The sequence below is a fragment of the Nanorana parkeri genome, unplaced genomic scaffold (assembly GCF_000935625.1).
Source record: "Nanorana parkeri isolate BGI_ZX_2015 unplaced genomic scaffold, ASM93562v1 scaffold832, whole genome shotgun sequence".
Classification (NCBI taxonomy): Eukaryota; Metazoa; Chordata; class Amphibia; order Anura; family Dicroglossidae; genus Nanorana; species Nanorana parkeri.
Genome location: NW_017307100.1, coordinates 89,790 through 104,109, shown reverse-complemented (window position 1 = coordinate 104,109; position 14,320 = coordinate 89,790).

Below are 14,320 nucleotides of genomic sequence, written 5' to 3'. Positions count from 1 at the left end.
TTAGTAACAATCACACACAAAACCCAAAAGGTTGAACTCGATGGATCTATGTCTTTATTCAACCGTAACAACTATGTAACTTTGTAATAGAAAGCAGACAATTGTGGATCTACCTTCTTGAATTAATTCATGTCAAAGTAACTCATGAGTCAATTATGCATTTAGGGATCAGAATTAATGTTCTTCTCTGCTAGAGCAAATTGGACCATGCTTTATAAGGGGTTTTTTTGTCTTCTACAGGGTAGACTGCGGATTTAGGGCTCTAAAGATGCAGGTTTTAGATGTATTAATTTGCTTATTGGTTGAACTTAAAGGAGAACTATGAGGTGAGTGAAAATCACTCATCCTCATAGTTCGAGTCGACGTGTGACAATGAAACTGTCACACTTTGGCTCAATAGATCGGGAAGTAAAAGAACGCATACCGTCGCTCGCTCACTTTTCGATCATCTCCCTACAGAGAGCAGTGACTGCCAGTCACGGCTCCTCACAGGGATTTCCCCTCCCCGGTCCGATCTTCCAGTGGTGACTGGAGGAATGGACGGGGGCGGGCACAGCTGGCTTTTCCTCTAGATAGGCAGAATCAGCTGTCATTCACACATCTGGGTGGATCTCGACAGCATTGTCGAGATCCGTCCCGGCTGCGGCAGTCCCAGGATACCGCGAGCTGTAGCTCATGATATACCGAGCTTTATGTCACGGGAGGAAATTAGTATATGTCCTCCCATGACCCTTAAGAGATTTATAAGGAAAAACACTTACCCCACAGTTCTATTTTAATGGGCATGTATCTTTTTTTTCAACTTGACTAACTACACAACTATAAGGCATTATTATTAATATACAGGATTTATATAGTGCCAACAGTTTGTGCAGCGCTTTACAATATAAGGAAGACATTACAATTACAATTTAATTCAAGACAAGATGGTAAGGGGGGCCCTGCCTATGAGGGCTTACAATCTAAAAGGGAGGGGTACGTGATACATGAGGAGGCAGCTGTGTGGGGATGAATTGTCGATAGGCTTCACTGAACAGATGAGTATTTAGGGATCGCCTGAAGGCAGTCAGAGTAGGAGATAGATGGACTGGTTGGGGTAAAGAGTTCCAGAGGATGGGAGAGACTCTAGAGAAGTCCTGAAGGTGAGCATGGGAGGAGTTGACAAGGGATCTGGAAAGCCGGAGGTCTTTGGAAGAACAGAGGGGACGGATAGGGTGATACTTTGAGTCTGAGACAAGGTTTGAGAAATAGCCTTTTTTGGGGACGGATAGAGCTTTTTTTGGTGCTATTTAATCACCACTAGGGTTTTTATTTTTTACTATATAACAAAAAAGCACTGAAAAGTTAGTTTTTTGGTAAAATATAAAAGATGGGGTCACGTAGGGTATATAGACACCAAACATGTTAAGCCTTAAAATTATGTGCGCCCGCAAAATCAGAAAAAACGACCACACACAAAATTGGCCATGGGCGACGCTTTAAAAGCTTTTAACATCAGTTTAGTCTTATCACTGATTGATGGCCCTAGAATTATTGCTCTAACTCCGACATTCGCACGTAGGCACACCTGACGCATGTTTGAGTGTGTATGTGGGGGCGGGGGACGTTTACATTTTTTTGTGATTTTTCTTTTTATTTATATGTGATTTGATTTTTTTTATGCTTCTTGAAAAAAAAATTACACTTTTTTTTTTACACTTAACTTTATTGCTATTACATAGGGGTCTAAGAATTCCCCTATGTGATAGCCAATTTACATGATGGGCCATCTTTTGGGAGACATCAGGGGTCTCCGAGACCTCTAATGTCACCTAAGGACCCCCAGAGAAGCTGATGAAGCAGAGATCTGCTTCACCAGCTTCTCCCGGCTTCTGTAGCCGGGATTGACAGCTGAATGCGGAAGTGATGTAATATACATAACTTCCTGCATTCTGACACCGGAGTGGAGATCAGAGGAAGATCATGCACTGACCTCCCTTTGACCTGTACTGATCTCCCTTTGACCTTCGGTGATAGAGCCACCCGCACCAGGAAAAGCAGACGCCACAACGCTTGTATTTGAAGGTAGTTTCCCCACTCGTGCGTTCGGGAGTGATGTCCAACCGCATCTACAAGGTTCCCGTCTGGCTGTATAGGTATGGCCAATGAACGGTAAGTGGTGATAGGGGAAGGTGACTGGACAGTGGCGTTCTGATCCCGAATTGTATCTATTATTTTTTTCAAATGAATGGCAATGTCTCGGGCAGTGAATGAGTTAGAGGGTGGTGTCGGTGTGGGACATACTAGAGAGTTAAAAGTAGAAAAGAGTTGACGAAGTCTGGATGAGAGTGACAAAATAAGTCAGAATATAAGAAAATATTGGCAGCACGGAGGGAGGGATTATATTTTAGGAGGGCAGCTTTTTACAGGTTGAAGTCTTGCAGAGACCTAGTTTTCTGCCACAATCACTCAAGAGTGTGGCTACGTCTTTTTAGATGTCTGGTTTCTTCTGTTTGCCACAGTTGTAGTGGACACGGCAGTGGACAGATATGACCTGTTATCACCAACAAGTCTCAATAAATATTGTATGCCTATGTCAGCTTTATGCCTGCAGCTCTTGTTATTTCTTGGGCTTTAGCTGTTATACAAAAACATACATGGTCATACATGTTATATGAATATTTATATCCACAGAAATTTAGAGTAAGAAAGAAGCTTTTTACCGTATTTGTGCTCTCTCTCTCTCTCTCTGGCCAGATAAATATACAGCACTGTGCAAAAGTTTTAGGCAGGTATGAACAAATACTGCAAAGTAAGAATGCTTTGGCCAGGATTAATGGTGTCCTCAATGCTGAGAAATGCAAGCAGATATTTATCCATCATGCCATACCATCAGGAAGGCATGTGATTGACCTCAAATTTATTCTGCAGCAAGACAATGCCACCAAACATACAGCCAATGTCATTAAGAACTTTATTCAGCATAAAGAAGAACAAGGAGTCCTGGAAGTGATGGTTTGGCCTCCAAAGAGCCCTGAAATCAACATCATTGAGTCAGTCTGGGATTACATGAAGAGACAGAAGGATTTGAGGAACCCTACATCCACAGAAGATCTTTGGTTAGTTCTCCAAGATGTTTGGAACAACCTACCTGTCGAGTTCCTTCAAAAACTATGGGGTCTATTCACTAAGCTGCTGTAGGCAGCCGAGTGAATGACCGACCTGAAGTGAAGTGAGCCGAACACTGTTCGGCTATTCACTTTAGGCTGGTACGGCTGATTTCAGCCGTATATCGGCCGCTGGCCTCTAAGTGAGTGAATAGCCGAATGCCGCTCGGCTGTTCTGCTCGGTCAGAGGGACGGAGCAGAACAGAAAAATTGTTAAAGTTTAAAAAAAGTAAATAGAAAACGATTGTGCAGAGCTAGCAGTGACAGCTAGCTCCGCCCAATAGTTTTCTATTGTCCGCACAGGAGAGAAACGCTGCTTTTTCTTTATTCTGACAAGGAGCCGTGTCAGAATAGAAGAAAAAATGTTTTTTTTGCCCATTGGAATGCATTGCTAGATTCCTATTGGCTATTTCAATTTGCAATAGCCAATAGTAAACTAGCATTGTACCCACCCTCTGCTGAGGGCGGGTACAATGCTAGTTTACTTATGTTAGATAGAAAGAAACTGCGCTAGGAATCAAATAACACTCTAAGAGCAGCTGTGCTTAATAGGTGAGTACACCCAAAAATAGGAAAAAAGAAAATAGCACTGCGCTTCAAACTCAAAAATTATATTCCTAAAATGTGAAAAAATTGTATAAACTGTGAAATTGACACAAAGGGATACACAATTTTGTGTCATACACAACACCTGTGTTGCACAATGCCTGTGCTGATGGTAAAAAAAAAAAACACGTGCTAGTACATCTCATAAAATGTGTACATATAGAAAATCCCCCCCCAGCTTTTTGTTACTACATATTTTAACTTTTGTTGCCAATTTTATATATAGATATATTGGATTCAGTTTGTTTAGGACTGGAATTAATTTATATCATGTATCCATTGAATATCCCATGTATGCATCCTCCTCAACTCTCCTTAATGTTAAATGTTTTATGTATTGTAAGATTTTATCTGTAGGTATATATTATGGAGTCCAGTTTGAAATGGGTTTAAGAGATTATACACACTAGAATGCAGCCTGAATGGAGTGACACCTAGTGGCAGGAATTTGATTACCATTATGTGTGATATAAAAAAGGAAAGGAGTTTGTAATGCTCGTATGCAGACCGTCGCCTCAGAGGAAGTCAATAGTGACGAAATGCATCAGGTGGGCGGATCTATGCGAGCATTACAATCATAGAGACAGGATCTCCAGTGGACACAATACATACGCCATTGCCTTATTTTAATTGTAAGTGCATTTTAATCGTTTTAAATACATTTATTCTGACATACTACACTATGGGAAGCCTTTTTTTCTCTCTGAGCACAAGAGAAGGTGGATAATGGAGGAATAGTTTTACACGATTTTGGAAAGATAAGCCATAGTTGGGAGGAATCTACCCCGATTTATTGTCGGATTAAAAACAAAGGAGAGGATTTGGTTCTATATATATCAACAGAGCGCTAATTGTTCATCTGAAATACGGTGAGCAATAGGAGTCGGTGAGTGCGGCCAGATCTTATCTTTGAGCACGGTGGAGACTGGAGAGCACTGATTCACTAATTGTTTTTGCATTCACGGACGTGGTGTTGATTATAAAAGCAGGAAGATATATCCTCACATACAAGGACTTTATTGTATCCAGAAGTAATGGACTTCATACATGGTTATGCAGATTAGGTGGGAGTTATACATCACTAGTGAGATTCAACACAGGATTTTCTATATGTACACATTTTATGAGATGTACTAGCACGTGTTTTTTTTTTTGTGTCAATTTCACAGTTTATACAATTTTTTTCACATTTTAGGAATATAATTTTTGAGTTTGAAGCGCAGTGCTATTTTCTTTTTTCCAATGCTAGTTTACTATTGGCTATTGCAAATTGAAATAGCCAATAGGAATCTAGCAATGCATTCCTATGGGCAAACATTTTTTTTTCTATTCTGACACGGCTCCGTGTCAGAAAAAGAAAAATTAACAGCAGTGTTTCACTCCTTGGTGGCCGGGAGCGGGAGACTCCCAGAGCGCCAGGGAGAGTTAGCTATCTGGAGATCAGTGTCCCTGGTTAGCAGGTAAGAAGGGACGCTGATCTCTCTGCAAGTGGCCGGTGCCAGCCGTAAGATCACGGCTGGCTCCGCCCAGCTGTCAGAAGCAGGCTGTCGGCCGGCCAATGGCCGGCCGCTTGGCCAGCTTCGGCATTCAGCGCGGCTCAGCCGAGCCGAGGCATATGCGTTCGGCTCGACTGAGCGGCTCGGCCATGTTCAGGAGCTGTACGGGCTATTGTGAATACTACTCTACTGAACCAAAGGGGTCCTTGGGCCGAAGCTAGCTGAAGGATCGGCCGAAGCCTAGGCTAGATCCTTCGGCAGTTTCGTGAATAGACCCCTATGTGTAAGTGTACCTAGAAGAATTGATGCTGTTTTGAAGGTACAGGGTGATCACACCAAATTTTGATTTGATTTGGATTTCTCTTCTGTTCATTTACTTTCCATTTTGTTAATTGATAAAAATAAAATGTTAACACTTTTATTTCTGAAAGCATTCTTACGTTGCAGTATTTGTTCATACCTGCCAAAAACGTTTGCACAGTACTGTACAAATATCTCTTTTTTGATGTTGTTTTACATCTAGAAGAGATCAGTTTGCTTAAATATATGTACATGGAGGAAGCCATATTTACACATTGCAAACTTAGGCTACTACTATACATTTGCTATACAGTGATTGTGCTTTGCTGTCACTTCTCACAATGCAAGTGGATGAAACTGCTGACCCATTAAAAACGAAGTACCATATATATATGGATGATGTGTTATCTCAATGTAATTTATCTACTCATCTATATATCTAATTCAGTAACAAAAAAATTAAAGCACAAGCATGTAAACTTTGAAAATCAAATCAAAAGGTTCTTAAGTTAAAAATTACAATAATTACTAAAAATGTGTCATTATTGCAAAATGTATTATACTTTCCTGTGGTAAAAAAAGATAGGCAAACTCTTTCATTTTCTAACCTTGAGCTGTAGTATACCGTGAGCTGTAGCTCGCGGTATACTGAGCCTAGGGTGACGGGTGGACACCCGTAGTTTGTGTCCTCCCGTTACCCTAAGGAGAACTATGGGGAAAAGCCTCAACCCCATACTTCTCCTTTAATGAAAGTTTTGTCGAATAATTGCTTTATTTGAAAGTGTAAACCTCTGATGTATGACTGTAGGAAGGATGGAATTTGTCTATTTGCTGATAGGTTTGACTAGCTAAATTAACATTTGTTTGATTAGTTTCATGTAACCTGGTTTGCAATAAGAATTCTACAAAGTCATGTCTATATGCTCTGAGATATACAGTACATAAAGGGTATGTATGCATTTGGTATACTGGTGGTGTACCCCCCATAAATGGAGTTTGCTAAGATCCTGGTATGCATACAACTGCCTAGGGAAGTATTTATTTTTTCCCAGAGCAAAAGTGAAGTTACACGTTAACGGTTTTATTTTGCAAACAGCCGGTCTCCTCAGGTAGTGAATGTGTGAATGTCAATTCAACGGTGTTTCAGGGTCTACATTTCTTACTGTTCTTTTCTAAAGATTAATAGTTCAAGGAACAAATAACACCAAACTAAAAGCATTTAACATTTCCCCAATTAATAATAGTATATGTTATTTTATTTAAAAATAATTCCGATTACTTAATCATAAATATAATTTTCCATGAAACATTCCTGAGCATATCAGGTATGTTTCCATTGATTGATACTTAAGTAATGTTGTAAAGGTTGTGAACTTGACCTAAACTGAGATATATTTTAACAGGCAAACTTAAAATGTATAAAATGGAAAAAAAAATTCAGTGAAGTAGCACAAAACAGTTTCGTCAGACAATTGTATACCCATAAGTCGCACAGTCTCTGGCAAAATTCCATTGAGTCCTTTATTTTATTCTTTTTATTATACCAGTTAAGAGGCGTTGAAAAATTGCCTTCAAAATTTGTTTGTTCGATTTTACACACATATAAACAACATGAAAGTCAGAGATCATTTTGAACTGCTTTTTTTTCTTTAAACATTTGACTTAAAAAAAACACCCTGTTTCATAATGTAAAACGCCTGTGAATTAACTTCAATATATATATGTACATATATATATATATATTTTTTTATATACGTTATTTTCATTTAAAGTTTCTGTCCCTTTAAAACTTTTATTTGTAAACAGCAGAGGAGGAATTATAGTAAACAATTTTTAATTTTTTTTTGTTCATGAACACATTAAAAAAACCCTAAAAAATTAACACAACAGAAATTTTTTTTATCACAGTTCTGGCTTTCTGTACACCAAATATAGCTGCTCTCAGTTCTCTCCTGGGCTGTGATGTAACTTTCTGTATAAATGGTTACGGCTTCTGGACATCCAAACACGGAAATGTATGGAATGGAATGTACTGTCATCTGCTATTTAATACCAGTGACTGACTGTATTCATTCAATATAGCTTGAATTTATATGAAGTGAATTTATACAAAGATGTTACCAGTTTTTAATTATTATTGCCATAATTTTCTCCTGGATTTTGTAACCGACATAGGGAAAACTGGCATAATTTGAAGACTGAAAACTTTTTAATCTTCCTTGATGTACGAAAGGACAACTAAGTTTAAGAAATAGCTATATAACCTATTACCTGATGTAGTCTGTGTTTTCTTTTAATAACCTTAAATGCATTAGTTCTTATAAGTACTTTGTTGTGGTCGAAATCAAATGTCATGTACCCCTGATGTGACATACATTTAATGAAATGGTATTACTAAAAAGTGCAATTCAAGAAGACAAATTCTTCTATAAACACTTCATTTCTTTATTTCAAGAAATAGGCCTTGCATCAAAACTTTGGAAGATGTCTCCGGGAGTGCTGCTGCTGCTTTGATAATATGATCCTGCTTTGCTCCCTTTTTTTTTAACAGTGTCATATGACAGTGCCCTGCTGTTATCCTTTATAGCATCTTAACCTCCCTAGTGGGTATGTAAAGGTTTAGTGGAGAGCATTTGCACTATTTTCTTGTATTTTAAATTATCCTTTGCTTCTGTAAGCATAAAGTGAGTTCATCAATATACATATCAGTATTTCTTACATCTGAATTGTCCTTTGTGCTAATGTACTTTTAATGGGTTCACTAACTTTAAGAAGTGAATTTCTCCAATACATAATAAAACATTTTTGAAAAGGCATGTGGCATTGTTTTGTGATCATTTGCTGCTATCAAGTGAGGTGACAATAAAAATACACTGTACATGAAACAATTACTTGATTGCACTGTAGATTTCACATTTTCTTTTTTGTTCAAGCACTGAACCACATAAAAATTTGGCACTGAAAATACTTCCTGGCAACAGTTTTGTTTTTACTCTAAATCTTGATTTCCAATCACAGCTCCATCTTGTGGTACACTCAGAACACTACATGGTTTTTCATACATGGTAGCAGCATCGAGAGATAATGCATTTCAGCCAGAAAAGCAGCTGATTGTGAATAAGAAAGATAAATAAATGAGTAGATAGAACCAACCACACAAGAAAAAGCTACTCAAGAAATTAAATATTTCCTATACATTAGCGGCAAACATTTCTACAGCCAAAAGTGGAAAACCACAAAGAAGAAAAATTACACTTGAAATTACATAGGAGAATGACTGTATCATTACCTGTATCCCTGAAGTATCTCATTCTCTCCATCCTTTGCCTGGCATACAGAACCCCCATAGAATTGTGGGCACAACAGTAACATATCAAATCACTTCTTTTTTTTTTTTTACACCTTTTCATTCTCTTAAAGGCGTGTGTATCAAGGAAAGAGAAGTGGATTGCAATTTCTAAAGAGCTCCTTCCTCTTGGCTTGCATTATATTTAATTACACAGAATATGCTTGATTACAGTCAAAGGAGCCCTTAAGTATAGCCCACCAGAATTTTGAAAATATTGGACATTGGATATTCAAGTTAGTAGTACCTTGCAACAGTGTGGTTTAAACAAGCAACACCAACCTTTCCTGATATTCTATAAAGTAACACTGATGGACACTGCAGGACCTGATAGTGTGTTATGGCTGTATTATATTGCTGCTAGGAATATAGATATCTTTATATGCTTATATTCAGTGCAATAACCCTACAGCTAAAAACAATGGTCACTTCCTATTACAAAGACAACCATGAATACTATAAAGGACTATGCAATTTAGCAATTTCCATTATAAACTGCAATTTGATATGCCAGGTTTCAGCTTGCGTGCCTTCTTAGCTCATTTCACTGCCTTTTAGTTGCTAAGTTATGACCACTACACTCCTCTGCAACAATTGCATTTGCATCACAGAACAAAGCAAAGCACAGAAATGTGCTGTAAATCATATCAAGCAATAGGATAAAAGCATCTAGTAGTTTAGGGCAATGAGAGCTGGCATATGTCTGGTTTGTGTGTTATACAAGCTAATACGTAAGGAGCAAAGTGCATCAGAAAGAACATGAGTGGTAAATGGAAGTCTGCAGAAACTGTAATAAAATTAAGCATGTGCATTGCCTAATGATAAACATATTGGTTTACATGTCATAGCTAATAATACAATAAAAGCTACTCAACATATGCAGCTATCATGAATGACTAAGCCACAAGATGATTGCACTTTAAATGTGGGCCTGTAGAACAACCCTGACCTTGTCAGGTGTTTTTTTTCACCAGCAAGGCATCTTTTTAATTAAAAAGCACAGCAAACATCAATACCACTGGGAATGAGAATATCAAATTGAAAAATAATGCTGCCAGGCAACACATTGATTAACATGAGTTCACTGCTGTTGCTACTAATATTTTACTCTGTCATTGGCTGACAATGTTCTACCTCTTTAACTAGCTACACCTTATTTGCATTACATAATCTTATTTAGACATATGTAAATGTATGGCTTGCATTCACACTATAGAATACCCTTGGTTGTTTAGAAAGTCAGCCCCACTGACAGAAAATAGCAAGGATCAGAAGAATAGGAAAAGAGTAAATATGGAGGGTGGTGGCAGGTCTGTTTTTAACAATTATATTCTAGATCACTGATACATTGACACATTCTAAAATCTATGTGTATAATGTAAACATTGTAGATGTAAATGTAAATGTGCATGGGAATAAATATAACACAAAATGTTTATAAACACTAGAGCCTCATTTACAAATGTTCACATGTTGTTCAAAGCGATAAGGCATATGTATGGTCAGAATTAGCATATAGTAAAAATAATCATACCTATGCCACAAGCATATAATCTTTTATAGGCATACTTTCCTGCTACTCTCTTGTTTCAAGAAAATGTTGTGTGGTTTGAATATGATTAAAACATTAAAAAGGATTGCATGGAAAATCATGTAGCTGGCACTTCCATTTAGTACGCTAGCTACATTAGATCTATTGTAACACATTTTAGACCCCTGATATTTCCCGGAAGCCCCCCAACAGTGAAAAAAATTATAATAAAAAATAAATAAAAATAAAAAACACCCCCCCCCACACACACATTACTAGACATGTGCAAAGACTAAAAATTAGTTTTGGACGAAATGAACGGAAACTAAAAATTTTTTCATTAGTTTCGTCAAACAAAATTTTTTTATGCTATTTTGGATTCGGCCACCAGCGCACTCTGTGCATGCGAGCCGCCATCCTGGAGGCGGGGGGCATGACATCACTTACTGCACATATCTGTTGCAGGGGCACAATTTTCTGTTCTTGCCTCTGGCGCAAAAGGAGCTAGCTACGGCTCTGCATTTAGGAAAGTAATTGACTGCAAGTGAGTAAACAATGTTCCTAGGTCTTACCATCATGTTTCGTCATGACATTAACAAAGAACAGTTGATGAGCCTGCTATATAGAACTGTTATAAGCCAATACATAACATTATTGCAACAACTTAATTTGACAGTACAATTACAGTGTAGCTGTTGCAATTATCTCCTGAATACATGCTAACATATAGATACATGCAATGAATGTGTAATTAGTGCTGGAATGCATGCACAAACCATTAACCTCTACAACAGTAAATTCTACTGCAATAAGCCGAATTTTCTAGCAGAAAACTGTGAGCCCTAAACATTTCTTTGTGTGATTTAACTTTTTAACTAACCCCTCCACTGGCAGAAATGAAAAGCACAAGGGGCATGACTTGACAAAACATAGTGCGATTAAAAAACACATAAAAAAAGAGAGAGAGAGGGGGAGACAGAAGCTATCAATGTTTGCTCTCCTAGACCAGTATACTCTGTTCCAAAAGTAAAAGAGAGATGTTCTCCAACAGCCCATGAAGTAGTATTTGGTTGCACTTACAATAACCTATTATGAACATGAGTCTTTTCTGTTAATATATCTAGAAATATTGCAGTTAAAACTATTTTTGGGAGCACTGAGTCTGTTAATCTTAACTATACATGAGCGCTAAGTAAAATGTAATCAGAAACCTGCCCTTGTTAGTGTGAACTGCATGATAAAAAGAAATAGCTAGTTCACCCCCAGCCTGAGAAAAATGGTGCCTGTTGTTCTCTCTGGTAAAAAAACAAAAAAGAACAAAGCTCAGATGTATCACTAAACAGATACGTCTTTGTTAATATCTTTAGCATTATTTTGAAAGGGAGTGTGGGTATATTAAGATTATAACAAGCATTGTTTACTCCTCCAGTCAAGTTTTCATTCTAAGGGCCTATTCACATGTGCGATTAGGGCCAGATAGTGGACTACTGTGGCTGGGATCATAGGTGCATGCTGCAGACGCTCAGCTTCCACAAAGCCATGGCACTCTGACAGCAGTCATGGCTGTCTGCTGCTGTTCACTAGGGTTGGGCTCGATGTGTGAGCCGAACGTGAGTTCGACTTGAACATTGGCAGTTTGTGTGTTTTGCGAACACACTGTGAATGCAAGATTGCTCTTTACTTGACTGCATCTTGTTTTGGATTTTATCATCATATGCCTGTATTAACTTTGCTACAAGATCCACCATCCTTTACCCGCATGAACTTTTGAACTATGCCAATGGAAGACCAAACTTTCTACATTCCAGTAAGGTGTCCCTGGGGATGGGCTTTGAGTGAGGAGAAGGCCTTAGGGTATGGTGGAAGTGTGGCATACGTGTCAGGGTGTCTGGCGGGCTGTTCACCTCCGAGCACCCCACACAAGGCACTGTGCCTTGTGAGCCCTGATTGGCTAAAGTCTTGCACCTGACCATAGGTCAGATGCAAGACTTTGCCCAATCAGGGCACAGAGAACAGTGAGAGCCATGATTGGGCAAAGTCACGATGACTCTGCCCAATCATGGCTGACCCTGTTAGAACTTTAAACAGTTGGGGCGGAGCTAGCTGTCACTGCTAGCTCCACCAAATGTTTACATGTTAACGGCATCTGTCAAAATGCCATTATGCGGCGGGTGTTTGTCACGAGTGAACGGGACGGCAGTCGTCAAGTTTTTAAAAAATGATTTCTATTATTTTATTTTTTATTTCGACGAGTCGTCGTCGTCGTGGACAACTTTGGATGTCGTGATTGACCCTGGATTACATCGGTGGATCAATTTTTTTGTCAAAAACGTGTCTTTTTTCCCCCTCCAAATAAAGGATTTTTATTTAAAAGTCTGGACTTTTTATTTAGAATTTTATTTAACCCTTTAGTGAATGGGTACCCCTTACTCATGCACAAGGGGGGGGGCACCTGGGTGCCCCTTTGTTAAAGGGGTACTCTGGAAAAGCAGACCCTGGAAAAGCACCCTCCCAGTGCCAAGGGCATGTGGCCCGGTATGGGAGGGAGGGTGCCAGGCATATGCTCGCATCAAGTGTCTAGCATGGAATCTTAGGGGGGACCCCATGTTTTTTCCCCCTCCAAAATATTCCTACCAGACCTTAAGGGTCTGGTATGACTTTTGGGGGGAACCACACGCTTTAAAAAAAAAATTGGTCCCTCCTAATATTCCTACCAGACCTTAAAGGTCTGGTATGACTTTTGGGGGGAACCACACGCTTTAAAAAAAAAATTGGTCCCTCCTAATATTCCTACCAGACCTAAAGGGTCTGGTATTGTTTGGGAGGGGGAACTGCACTCTCTAAGAATAAAAAATAAATCTTTTTTTTTTTCTTTAGAAATGTCAGTTTTGCTGCAGCAGGTTCTATATATCGTACAGATTTGCCACTTTACAGGCAGTTTAAGGGGACCCCCCAGGCACGATATTTGAAGGCATTTTTAATTTCTATTGTTACCCTTTAAGTGATGTTAAAATCACTGCTCCTTTAAAAACGGTATTTTTAAAAAAGTTTTTCTTTTCATTGATTCCTGTCCACCAGGGCAGTACCCAGATCCCCATACACCTTTTATGGTCAATAACTTGCATATAAGCCCTCTTAAAGGGGACAATTGTTTTTGAAAGTTCTACCCCCATAGAGTTCCATTGAGTTAGAGTTCAAACTTTTTGGATGTTCTAAAGGTCGAATTCGAACCGAGCTTGGGCCTGTTCGGCCCATCACTACTGTTCACATGTATCCACACATACATCACATACCCGCAGTTAGAGACAGATGTCTGAGCCTGGTCGCAATCTGTCTGTTGGACATCTGTCCGTAACCCCAGGCAACTGGTGGATGTGCGGATACATGCAAAAAGTGATGGACTTCTGCAGCGCCTATCTACCTGTCATTACTTTATACAGGCCTCCCAGTCACAGTTGTTTGCATAACACCTATGATCCCATCTGTGGGAATCTGAAGATTCTTGCTGCAGTAATCCACTGTCCAGTCCTAATTGCACATGTGAATAAGCCCTAAGATTGGCTGAATGATTTGAAGTCAGGAAGAGCTATTTAGCTTCTCGATACAGTAGCTATTCTATTCTCCCTTCACATAAAATATGTTCACATCACTATACAAACATTTTAAGTCTTGAGTCATGACTTAGAAATAGTGTTGACTACATTTAAAGAATTACATCTATGTTGGTTGAGGATAAATCTCTTGTGCAGTAATAAATACTGCATAAACTAGATAAACCACTTCTTTCAGTCATATACATTATGGCTTGTGTCAACAGTGGGGTTGATTTATGAAAAAAGTAGAGCATTTTCACTTTGCTTTATGAATGTGTTAATAATGCAAAGAATACCCAATC